General features: G+C 42.8%; 1 pseudogene; it reads right to left on the bottom strand.

Annotated features, from left to right (window-relative positions):
* Positions 1-1279: 1279 nt before the first annotated feature.
* On the bottom strand, positions 1280-4632 carry LOC147637826 (uncharacterized; annotated as a pseudogene).
* Positions 4633-11328: the final 6696 nt, after the last annotated feature.

Raw genomic sequence — 11328 nt, 5'->3', positions numbered from 1 at the left:
CGACTGGTAAATGCCAGAAAGGCTGGGAAAAACCCCAAAAAATAGTAGAAAAAGGGGTGGCTAGCCCACAAGCAAGGGCCATGCAAAAGGGACCAAATGGGCATGCAAAAGGGACCAAATGGGCACCATAAAAGAGCAGAATCTGGGGATGAATATGCTAACATGATCTTCCCACATTGTACACTAATGGTCCAGATGGTAGCCTGATTGGCAGTAGAAGCGGAGCCACTTGCTCGGTATGGACAATCCTTGATCAAATGATCAATACCACATTTAGTACAGGTGAGCACTGGCATGTCATTGGGCGAAGCTGTCACTTGTTGTGGTTGATGTGTATGACTCATATTCTTGTTTGGGCACTCGGCTGCTTGATGTGGCCCTCCGTAGCCAAAGCATTGTAGCGGTCCTCTTCTCAGATTCGAGTTCATGTCCTTGCCCTTCCATTGTACCGTGGTTTGAAACACAAGTACTGGCGTGTTATTCTCTATAGGACATAGTATTCTGGCGTAACCTCAGCCATTTCCTTGTAGTACTCCCTGCTAAGTTCTATTTCCCGCACCATGTCATGTGAGATCCCCACCCCCTCTGCACGGCCTCCTCTGGGGCATTGGCAGCGGAAGCAACAGCCTCTCGTGGCACAGGGCAGGGATTCCCACTCGAGGCCTCGCCCACGAATATCTGGACAAGAGACTAGCCCTGCGGTTCCTTCGAATCCGAACCCGGAAAAACCTCCCTTGCCCGGAAGGCACAGGCGATTCCATCACAGATTCGGCTGTCTTTAAAGCAATCTTTTAATAAAACCATAGTATTACTCATTATAATCCTCCAAAATATCTAGTCCATTGTTTTACAAAAATATCTAGTCCATGAAGACCAGCTAGTCAACCAACGAGATCCAATCTTGAATTCCAGTTCACATAGATAATTCCTTTCCAGTCATCCATATCTTCCTCGATATACGCATGGGTGTCCTAGCAATCATGCAAGCCCGTGCATCACCTAGTTAGAACCCTCTAGGATCCTACTTAGGTGTCCCAACTGAAGGGACCTCGGGGTGTGCATGGATGCTGTGCTGTGCGAGAGAGGAGATGAAGGAGAAGAGGAACACACAGAATGTGGGTGGGGAGACCTCAAAGTGGCAACCCCCTATACACACTATAGTATATATATGTATAAGGTACAATCATCAGTGGGCACCCGCCGCCCAAGGCATGGGCGGTTGGGCAAAGGCAATGCGCCTCTGACCCTAACAACCTCCCACTCAGAGGCGAATGTGCCGCTAAATAAGAGAACCTAGTCTAATGACTAATGTACAAGACTGATGAGTGAGAACCACACTCATCCACCCAATGCCCACAGATGGTCTATGATCGTGTGCATCCGGCTGTCCTGCTTCCGTGTAAGTCCATACACCACTAGACATACCACACACGTCCTGCAAGTATGTACGCAATACCTGCATAACTCCCCCATGCGCTATGCCAGTATCAGTCATCACCGAAAGATTGATAGCAAATGCTCCCACTGTAGCTGCTATATGTGGTCTCGAGATCAACATCTCGTACATGAGACCACCAAATGCTGACGCAACACTAGCTAAACCTGCTAGCCGTACTAAACATGCATCAACATGAATGTCCATGGCAATAGGCATCTTTGGCTGACTAGGCATGTCAACCCCATGCATCTCCTGAGTGTCCACAAAAGACACATCAACCTGCTGTGCAACCTTAGAGCAAGCCTGCTCTAGGTGTCTACTAGAAGACAAATCCTACACAACTGAATCTCCATGCTCACTGTCAAACATAGTGATGAATGACTGCATAATAGCTGACTCCGGGATGGTCGTCACCTCCCTGACATCCATAAGGACTCGATCCACATGTCTTGACATGACCATATCAGCCTCTAGCATGAGCATATCAAAGTCAGACTGTGTCACAGATGCCGCATCAACATCTATACTAGCAGTCAAGTCAATCCTGTCAATCTGTGTTTGTAGGGAGCATACCCGCTCTACCTCTGTATGCACAAACTCTGACAACTACTGTGTCTCACTAGAGCAATCCCGCTCTACCTCTGCACCTGCAGATATATCCTGCATAGCATCATGCTCAATCTCGAGCATCTCAAGAAATGATTGCATCACACCTAATGTCTCAGCATCCATATCTGACGTCTCATCCTGCTGTGACTCACTAGAGCACTCTCGCTCTACCTCTGTCTCCACGGAGTCTACTGACATGTCCTACACAGCTACATGCTTTGTCTCCTGAGAATACTGGAGTGTACTCGCAAATGAGACACGTCTTGTCTTCCGCTCCTCACATGTCAGTAATGCAATCGAGACTATGTCGTCTCGTACGTGATCCACGTGCATAGGGTAAAGCATGCCACCCCTGGCACCTCTCGCAATGACCAGCGAACCCAACTGCATCGTAAAAGATCGCTCTCGAAGCAAAATCTGGCATCCACGATCTCTGAGCTGACCAACTGAGATCAAACTCACTCTCAAGTCTGGTACATATCGCACATGTCGCAGCAAATATGATGCACCACTTGATAATGATAGTCTCACATCTCCTGCACCAACTATGTCATGCACTGAACCATCAGACAAGTGCACACTGCCAAGCATTCTGCTAGAATAGCTACAAAACCACTCACGACATGACGTGACATGAAACGTAACATCCGCATCTAGCAACCACTGCGAAGGAAGTGCACGATCCTCATGCATAACAACAGCTAGTGCATAACTCGAAGCAAATGTGACATCGCCGTCACTTGTGTACTCAAACACTGTATCTGCTCCCTCAACTATCAAATCAACTGAGCTAACTGCATCTCCGAGACAACCATGTCTCTTGCGCTGTCGCATACGACGAGAACAATGCCGTCGAATGTGCCCTGAATGTGCCACAATGCCAACATGTAACCTGTCGACGTATACGTGAATGCCTCTGTCTCACATGAGTCCTGGAAAAATTTCACCAAAGTTTCGGCAGCAAAATGGCTATAAACCCAATAACCAGTTAACTGCCTGTAAGCTCAAGACCATGAGCATCCAATACGCATCAAACCACACTCAATATACATGCATAAACCTCTGCAAATTTGTGTCCAAACTGCAGTACCTGTCTCTGAGCGTAACTCAAGCTCATGTGCATATATCCACAGTCACATACATGTGAGCAACGTAGCTCAAAATGTCTGCCAATCCATAACGCAAACAAAAGACCTGCGACTAAAATTTGCTCACGTAGAGCATATGCACACACAACGAGACCTATGAATGCTCACAAAAGAGCAATGTGTACCGCAATCATATACATGAGTCGAAGCCTATACAAAAAATCTGTAACTGGAGAGAACACGCACATACGCTCAATTCATATACCGCATCAAGCAAGATCACTGACAAACCCTGTCAGTCATGCATACCACACGAACATACATGTGACTGCTCAATGCATGCCAATGAGTATAGCCGCCGAATGGCTACAGTCGCTCTACAACCTGGAAGAGCAGAAAACAGGTATAATGCAAGGCCGGAGCCGTGTACCTGGTGCATGGATTGAAATTAATTAAGCAAGAAAGTTGTCACCTCTGCAGAGAGAAATGCGTGGAGCTCTCTCTCTTTCTCTCCCTTGCTCTGTATGCTGGAGAGAAGCAGCTGGAGAGAAGCAGGTTCTCTCTCTCTCTCTCTCTCTCACAACTGAAAACAAGCGCTGATCTGTGTGTGTGTGTAACGTGCATACACAAGACTCTGCTCTCTCTCCACTGCAAGCTCTACAGCCCACGGCTGTCCACGGTGCTCACAACGCACCTCACGTTTTCCTGTGACGACTGTCCTGGCTCGCTCTAGCACTCCTTGATTTTTAGCTTCTTCACATGCTTTGCCAACTACCCTAGCTCCTCCACGCTGGTCAAATCAAAGCTCCAACATGGCAATTTATTCAGCGCTGCTCACGCTTCTTCCACGGCTACACCCGTATCCTCTCTACGCTCAATTTCTTCTCTTCAGTGCTGCCTGCACGTTGGGCTCTGCACCACGATTCTCTACTGCATGCTACACAATGTGATGTGCACTCTCTGCACGATTCTCCTACCTCAGCCGGCTGCACTCCTCTGCGCACTCTCCAGAGCACACTGTGGATAAGGCTGAGAAGAGGCGTTCCCACGCCGGCTATGCCGCAAGCACCGCCAAGGCTCCCGGCTCGCAGATCTGACTCCGCTCTAGCAAATCTGCACTCGCAACAGCACCACAGCTCTCAAAGCTCGGCTACGAGCTCCGTCCATCGCCGCCGCAACCACGCACACGTGCGTTGTGCACACGCTGCACTCCACACTCTGATACCAGTTGAAGGGACCTCGGGGTGTGCGGGGATGCTGTGCTGTGCGAGAGAGGAGATGGAGAAGAGGAACACACAGAATGTGGGTGGGGAGACCTCAAAGTGGCAACCCCCTATACACACTATAGTATATATATGTATAAGGTACAATCATCAGTGGGCGCCCGCCCAAGGCATGGGCGGCTGGGCAAAGGCAATGCGCCTCTGACCCCAACACCAACCCTTCACTCAGGGACCACTTCGTTGATCCTTGTCCATCGTACTGAAAGCGCACCATTTTAACCATACCGAAGGCTGGTCAAGACCTTGGCAGGCTTTGCCCCCGGAGCAACGTCCTTTGACGACTCCCCGCTAGCTTGCAATAAATTTCTCCTTAGTTAAACATAAGCCAAATGCTTCCTCCAGGATTCTGGTGTAAAATAGTCCTTTTCAAAAACAGAGTTTCTATGCAAGTAAAAATTTTCCTATTTTGAGTTTGTTTCCACAAAACCCTTTTTCTCGAAAACTCGACTTTCTTAATGAAAATCACGAATCTCATGTCAGGGTAATCCACCCATCAATTTTAGTGAATTTCCAGCTCATTTCTTGATGATATCGGTCTAGAAAAACTTCTCTAATTTGGCCATGAAATTATGGTAAAAACTCCTCTTTTAACATAAAAAATTCCTCTTTTAAATAAATAAAAATATCCATAATTTGGAATATGCCAAAAATTCATCTTTTAATATTTAAATGTTTGCATCTCGAATATCATGGAAATTCCTCTTTTAACATCTAATTTTTTATGCATGAGAAAAAATATATCAAAAATTTCTCTTTTTTTTAATTGAATAATTATGCATAAATAATACAAAAAACTATTTTCCATAAATATGATAAAAATCATTCTTTTAGCATAAAATATCTAAATCTAGAATATGATAGGAATTCCTCTTTTATCTTTATTAAGATTATGCATAAAAATAAGATTTATATTCTTTTCTAGAAAATTTACCATAGCTTCGCTGCAATTACTGAGAATATTCAATTTTCTCCTTTAAAATGAATACTTGTAATGAAAATATGATAGAAACTCCTCTTTTAGACTAAAATTAAATTATGCATACATAGCATAATTATAACCATAATTATAAGCATAATTATGATTAATTCTCTTGATTAAACTAAAATAACCATTTCTCATTTCTAAAAATGTTAGCATAACCCTCTTTCAATTTAGAATGAGTTGATATGATTTTTCTTACTCATAATCAAGCTAAAAAGTATTAACCATCATTTTAACTAGATTAAAAATCATGAAAATATCTAATCTCTTTCTCTAGCTTATCAAGCTTAGAGTTTAGATTAAAATAAAGAGATTATCATTGAGAATCAACCTACTACCAAGGATCTAGCCATAAGAATGACTAATCTTTCCAAAAGAGAGATTTTCTTAAAGAAAATATTATAATTAAGCATAGAGATTAATATTAATCTAATTAAACATTATGAATCTTTGGAAAGCTTGATTTGAAGAAAAAGCCATTGATTTGAAAGTTTCTCAAGCTTTAGAGGAGTTTAGAAGAAAATCATTGAGAGAATTGAAAAAAAACCATTAAATTACGTTTACCTTTGATTTGGGCTTGTTTCTTTGGCTAGAAAGGAAGCCCCCAAGTAAGTCCTTGGCCACCAAGAGGGGGAGAGTAATCTCCAAGAGAGGATGGAGGAGAGAGAAGCTCCAAAGCTCTCAAGAGAAGAGGCAAATTAGAGGGATAATAGAAATATGCTAATTTAGAGATAATACTGGGCATGGTAATGCTCCAATATGAAAATACAAAGGAATGAGGTCTATTTATAGGTGAGGGAGGCCATTAACCAAGCCCAACTGGGTTCTAGATCCTTGACCCAATTCAGACAAGATTTGGATCAGTTTGGCTCCCTTTTTGATCTAGTTTGCTCCCAGGAGAGAGGAGAGAAAAAAGTCACATTTTTTTGAATTAAAAAACCCAAGCAATGATAATAAAAAAGGTGCCTACCTCAAGTGGCTTTCCCTCCTTATTACTGAGGTGGCCAAATTGCATCATTTCACCTAAATATCTCAAATTTTTACTAATAAACCTTAATTTTTAACTAATAACCTTGTACTCAATCAACTCTTCATCTTATGTGAGCATTTACTCATTTTTGGGGCATTTTCTTTTTTTCTTTGTATTTATCTCATCCCTACACTTGGATTAGTCCTATTGGCCCCTTGGAACCTTATTTGGACCTTAATCCAAAAATTTCTTAAAATGTGGACCCTTATGCTAAGGCCTTTAATACACATATTCAATTAATTCCTAATGCACATTGTTTTATATCCAAAAATATCTCAATTTTGAATTACCTCTCTCTAGAACATTTTCTCTTTCTAGGCCAAATTAAGAGAAAACAATATTTTTCTTGCATTCTGAAATAGGGGATGATTACAAGGGATTGAGGTAAAAGCTTTTACATTATTCAAGGCTAAGGAGGAATCTTACACCATGTCAACATCTTTTGTTAATACTTGATTGATCTCAGCCTATGGTGGTAGAACTGGTGAAGCGTCTTGTACCTGGAACATCCCCCAAGGTAAGTAGGAAGAGTTGGGTTGTCTAGCAGTAGCAGTGATCTATACAGGTGGCACTGGTAAAGCCAATGGGGCTCTAAGTACTGGTAGCTATGCAACATTTTGAAACCTTGGATATCTACACATTGAAGTGTCATGATTTCCTAATTTTACACAGTGAGCACAATAGAGTAATGGCCTTGCTCTTAATTGTGGACACTCGGTGGTGGTGTGATTTAATTTGCACATAGAGCACCACATCAATTCCCCTTCGAGGCAGGGATAAAGGTGATTATGCCCATGCCCAGATGTTTCTCTTCCCTCTCCTTGACCTTCAACTTCTCTAATATGGCATTACTGAGCTCATCCACAGTCATGTTTTCGACCTGCTTGCTTCGAGTTCGAATTTCTTGGTGGCTTGAGACATGCGAAGTCGTAGTGGCTGAAGACGTTTTAACATCTTCTGGTTTTGGCAATTCTAACATATTGTCTTCATATTCGATTGCTAGTTTGCAGCATGCATCAAGAGTAGCGGGTCAGGCTAGTACTAGGTAATCATGCATTTTATGGTCTCTAACCCCCCTCTAAAAACAAGGCAACAAATGATCATCAGTTAACCTTTCCCAAAGTTTTCACCTCGAATTTAAGTGCTTCAGATGAGAAACATAGTCTCTCATCGACTCATCTTCCTTTTGTTTGATATTATGCAATTGTGCCACAAGGCTCCATTTGTCACCACTCCGGGCAAAACTAGGCACAAAAACATTCTTTAGCCTTGTGAAGTTAACCTTATCCTTAGGCCTAAGGGTTCAGAACCACTGATGAGATTTTTCTTCCAAGGTTAGTGAGAAGGCATGTATCATTGTCACATCACTCACCGGCCTGCAGGTTTCACATATGGATTCCAAAATCTCAACATGTTGGATGGGATCCCCATCCCTAGAGAACTTTTGGACAAGTTTTGAAATGATATGGGGTTTCATCTAGGAAGGTCAAGATATAGAGTAGTGCCTAGTTCTCTGACCATCCCCCAACCCATCTCTGCCACCATGTTTAGCAGGTCTGCCCTTGTTGTGGCTACATTAAGGTCCATGGTTGGATCTATCCTAGGCCTTTGAGGAATTTCTCCCCCCTTCCTACACCTCGTCCCCTTCTTGTATTGGCTCTTCTAGGTATTTCGGGTCCATGGGTGGTCCAACCGCGGTTCCTTGGAGTGACTCCCCATAGTTGCCTCCTTACATCTTTACAAAATCAGGAGTTCCATGTCTTGTAGGAACGTAGGGTTATTGATCATCTGATCAATATCCTTTTTGGTGTAGAGTCATTTCTCTACTTCACCTGCCATGCTGGCCAGGTTACCCTCTTCTTCTATGGCTATAAACCCTTCCTCCTGAAAGATCCCTGCCGCCTTCGTGTAACGAATTAGGGGGTGCTAGTAGCGGGAGTAGCACTTCTTGCATGGGGCAGGGTCCCTCACTCGAAGCCTTGCCCACGGATATCTGGACAAGAGACTAATCCCTCGGTTCTTCCAAAACCAAACCCGGGAAAACTTCCCTCGCCCGGAAAGCACGAACAATTCCTCCTCCACGGATATTTTTACTCTAATGTAGTCAAGAGCCTTAACTAACTGAACTGATCCGACCGAACCCGTAAGTCCCATGGTCAGATCAAGGAAAAGACTTGCTCTTGGATCATATTCAGAGGCACGGCCGTTGATTCTTTTCCATAGAACAACTTCTATTCGGGAAGTACCATAACAGAATTGAGTCTCATTTTAGGGATCCATCACCCCATCCGGTCCCATGGGTTAGCCAACCGCTCAACCACTGTAGTGATGGGATCCAATTAGGAATTTGGTTAGGTTTTGTCCCGGGTACTAGGGAAAAGAGTTCCCAGGCCCCCTAGCCGAATATTCATGTAAACTTAAAGCTAGTCACACCACTTACACACCCAATATGAAATTGCCTTTTTTAGAGATTCAGCTGACTTTAAAACAATCTTTTAATGAAACCATAGTATCACTGATCATAATCCTCCAAAATATATGGTTGAATTCTCATTTCCAATCATTCCTTCATCGGTGTACCTATGGCATCATTGGTAACTAGAACGCTCACCACCTGTCCACTCAGGGGCCTTTTTGATAGTTCCTAGATCATAGTACTCGGCAATATATTCACTTTATAAAAATCAAAATGGAATCTCCCTTGAAGATCAGCAAGATCAACCAACAGATCTATATAAAAGAGCCATGGACTCATCTGTTGAGGACCAGCAAGGTCAATCAACCAGATCCATGCCCGGTTTCACAAAACAACTATTACTCCTTGTTCCAACAGATCTATATAAAAGAGCCATGGACTCATCTGTTGAGGACCAGCAAGGTCAATCAACCAGATCCATGCCCGGTTTCACAAAACAACTCTTACTCCTTGTTCCAATATCTTCCTCGAGGCACGTGTGGGTGTCTTTGGCGACCCAGAGCTCGAGCACCGTATGGTCAGTGTTGAAATATACAAGTGAATAGGGTGTGTGCGGGAACAAGCCCTTGGTTAGAGGCTGTAAAAGAGAAGATGTAATTGTGAAAGAACCTGTGAAAAGGTGAGAAGAATCTATTGGGAGAGAATAAAGGGTAGCATGAGAGAATTTAGGAGTGTGGAGTTATTCTGGGAGATATTCAGGGAAAAGAGAAGAGGTGGAGAGAATCAGGCAAGAGGTGGAGATATTCTGGGAATGAATCATGGAGAAATCAATGGGATTTGATGCTTGATGTAAACTCTATAAATTGAGGCATAGCCCTAATGAGAATTAGCTGGTTTTTGAGTATCCATGCCTACATTAATCTATTTGTTAATTACCCTAATTATATCTTAATTATTTGCTAATCACTTTGTTAATGATGTTGATTCTAGTGTTTGATCCACCATAGCTCATCACAATGCTCAAATTTCAACATGGTATCAGAGCCATGCCTAGAATCCATCAGGTTTATGAGCCCATTAGTTAATTAATCAAGATTAGTAGATAATTAGGAAATAATTCAATTTTTAGTTATTTTTCACTTCACCCCTTCACCCCCAGCCAGTGGAGGAGCTCTAGCTTCTTGTACACTCTAAATTAGGTCTTGTGCTTCTAGCCCAACATAGCCAACATCCTGGAGCTGCAGCCAGTTGAAACGGAAGCGAAAACCGCCAACGCATTGAGGAGAAATCGACGATTTTGGAGGCACGTTTTTTTCTGAGGAAAATGAACATTGCAGTTTCATCAAATCAAAATGCTTCAATTCCTCTTAGCCCCGGGGGTTTTCAAGCATGCTCTACAAGCTGGTGAAGACATAATTCAATTTCATCAAGCATGCTCTACAAGCTGGTGAAGACATAATTCAATTTCATCAAGTCTACAGTGAGATCCAAGCTCTTCATCAAATCTGCAGGTGACTTTGGTAAAACAGAGATTAAGCTTTCAATATTTGGTCAAATCTTGTGTTTCTTGGCTTAATCCTCTACTAGACTCATTGCTATTGATGCCTTTGAAAGCATTTGAGCTCATTTGAAGTGTAAGGCACCAGATCTGGACTCCCCGCATACTCTGTTTTTTGCACACAAAACAGAGCATTAATTTACTAATAATCAGTGCTAATCACTGTATTTTGGTACAATTGAGGGTTCAAATTAACCATTAGGTATCTGATACAGATCCCTATAGCTTCAGATTGCAATTTGGAGTTGGTTTGATACTCCAACCATCCCGTACAAATTGGTTACCCTTGATTTAATGTAATTTCTGGTAAAATTGTGCTAATAAAATTGTGAATATCATCATTTTGCATTTAACCCTTGGTTAATGCCTGCAAATTACACTCAAATTCAAGATTATTCACAGCCAGAGTTGCATTTGGGAATGTGCATGAGAATGAATGCTATACGCATTATGTATTGGGCACATTGCATCAGTGTAAAAATGGGAACAGACACTGCCCTTGACCAGAATAAGGCAAGAGGTAAGACCTCCCGCATAATTTTGGGTTTGCATTGCATAATGACAAAAGATAAACATAAAAAGCCCAAAGGAACTGTCAGCAAATCATTTGAACATGTTGCTCACATGGAGCAAAAAGACCTGACGGACGAGCTCATGGCCCCAGCCATGAAAGAAGAAGAATATCTCTTTCCCAGAAGAGGATCCACACCAAGAAGATCTAAAGGAAGAATTGAAGGAAGACATGGACACGAGAAGCTTCCACAAGAAGACTGAAAGAAGAGACGAATGCGTGGAGAGATGCTGCCACGACAAGAAGACTGAAGAAAAGAGAAGATGTGAGGCTCCAAAGAGTGAGGAGCCATGTGAAAATCTCTGAGAGAGAGAGAGAGAGAGAGAGACCCCACAACCCAATGTAACCTGTCC

Source organism: Cibotium barometz, chromosome 6, assembly GCF_041138505.1.
Source record: "Cibotium barometz isolate CiBa-2024 chromosome 6, ASM4113850v1, whole genome shotgun sequence".
NCBI classification, from domain to species: Eukaryota; Viridiplantae; Streptophyta; class Polypodiopsida; order Cyatheales; family Cibotiaceae; genus Cibotium; species Cibotium barometz.
Note: the sequence above shows the minus strand (reverse complement) of the source record. Positions and strands in the feature narration are given on the sequence as shown.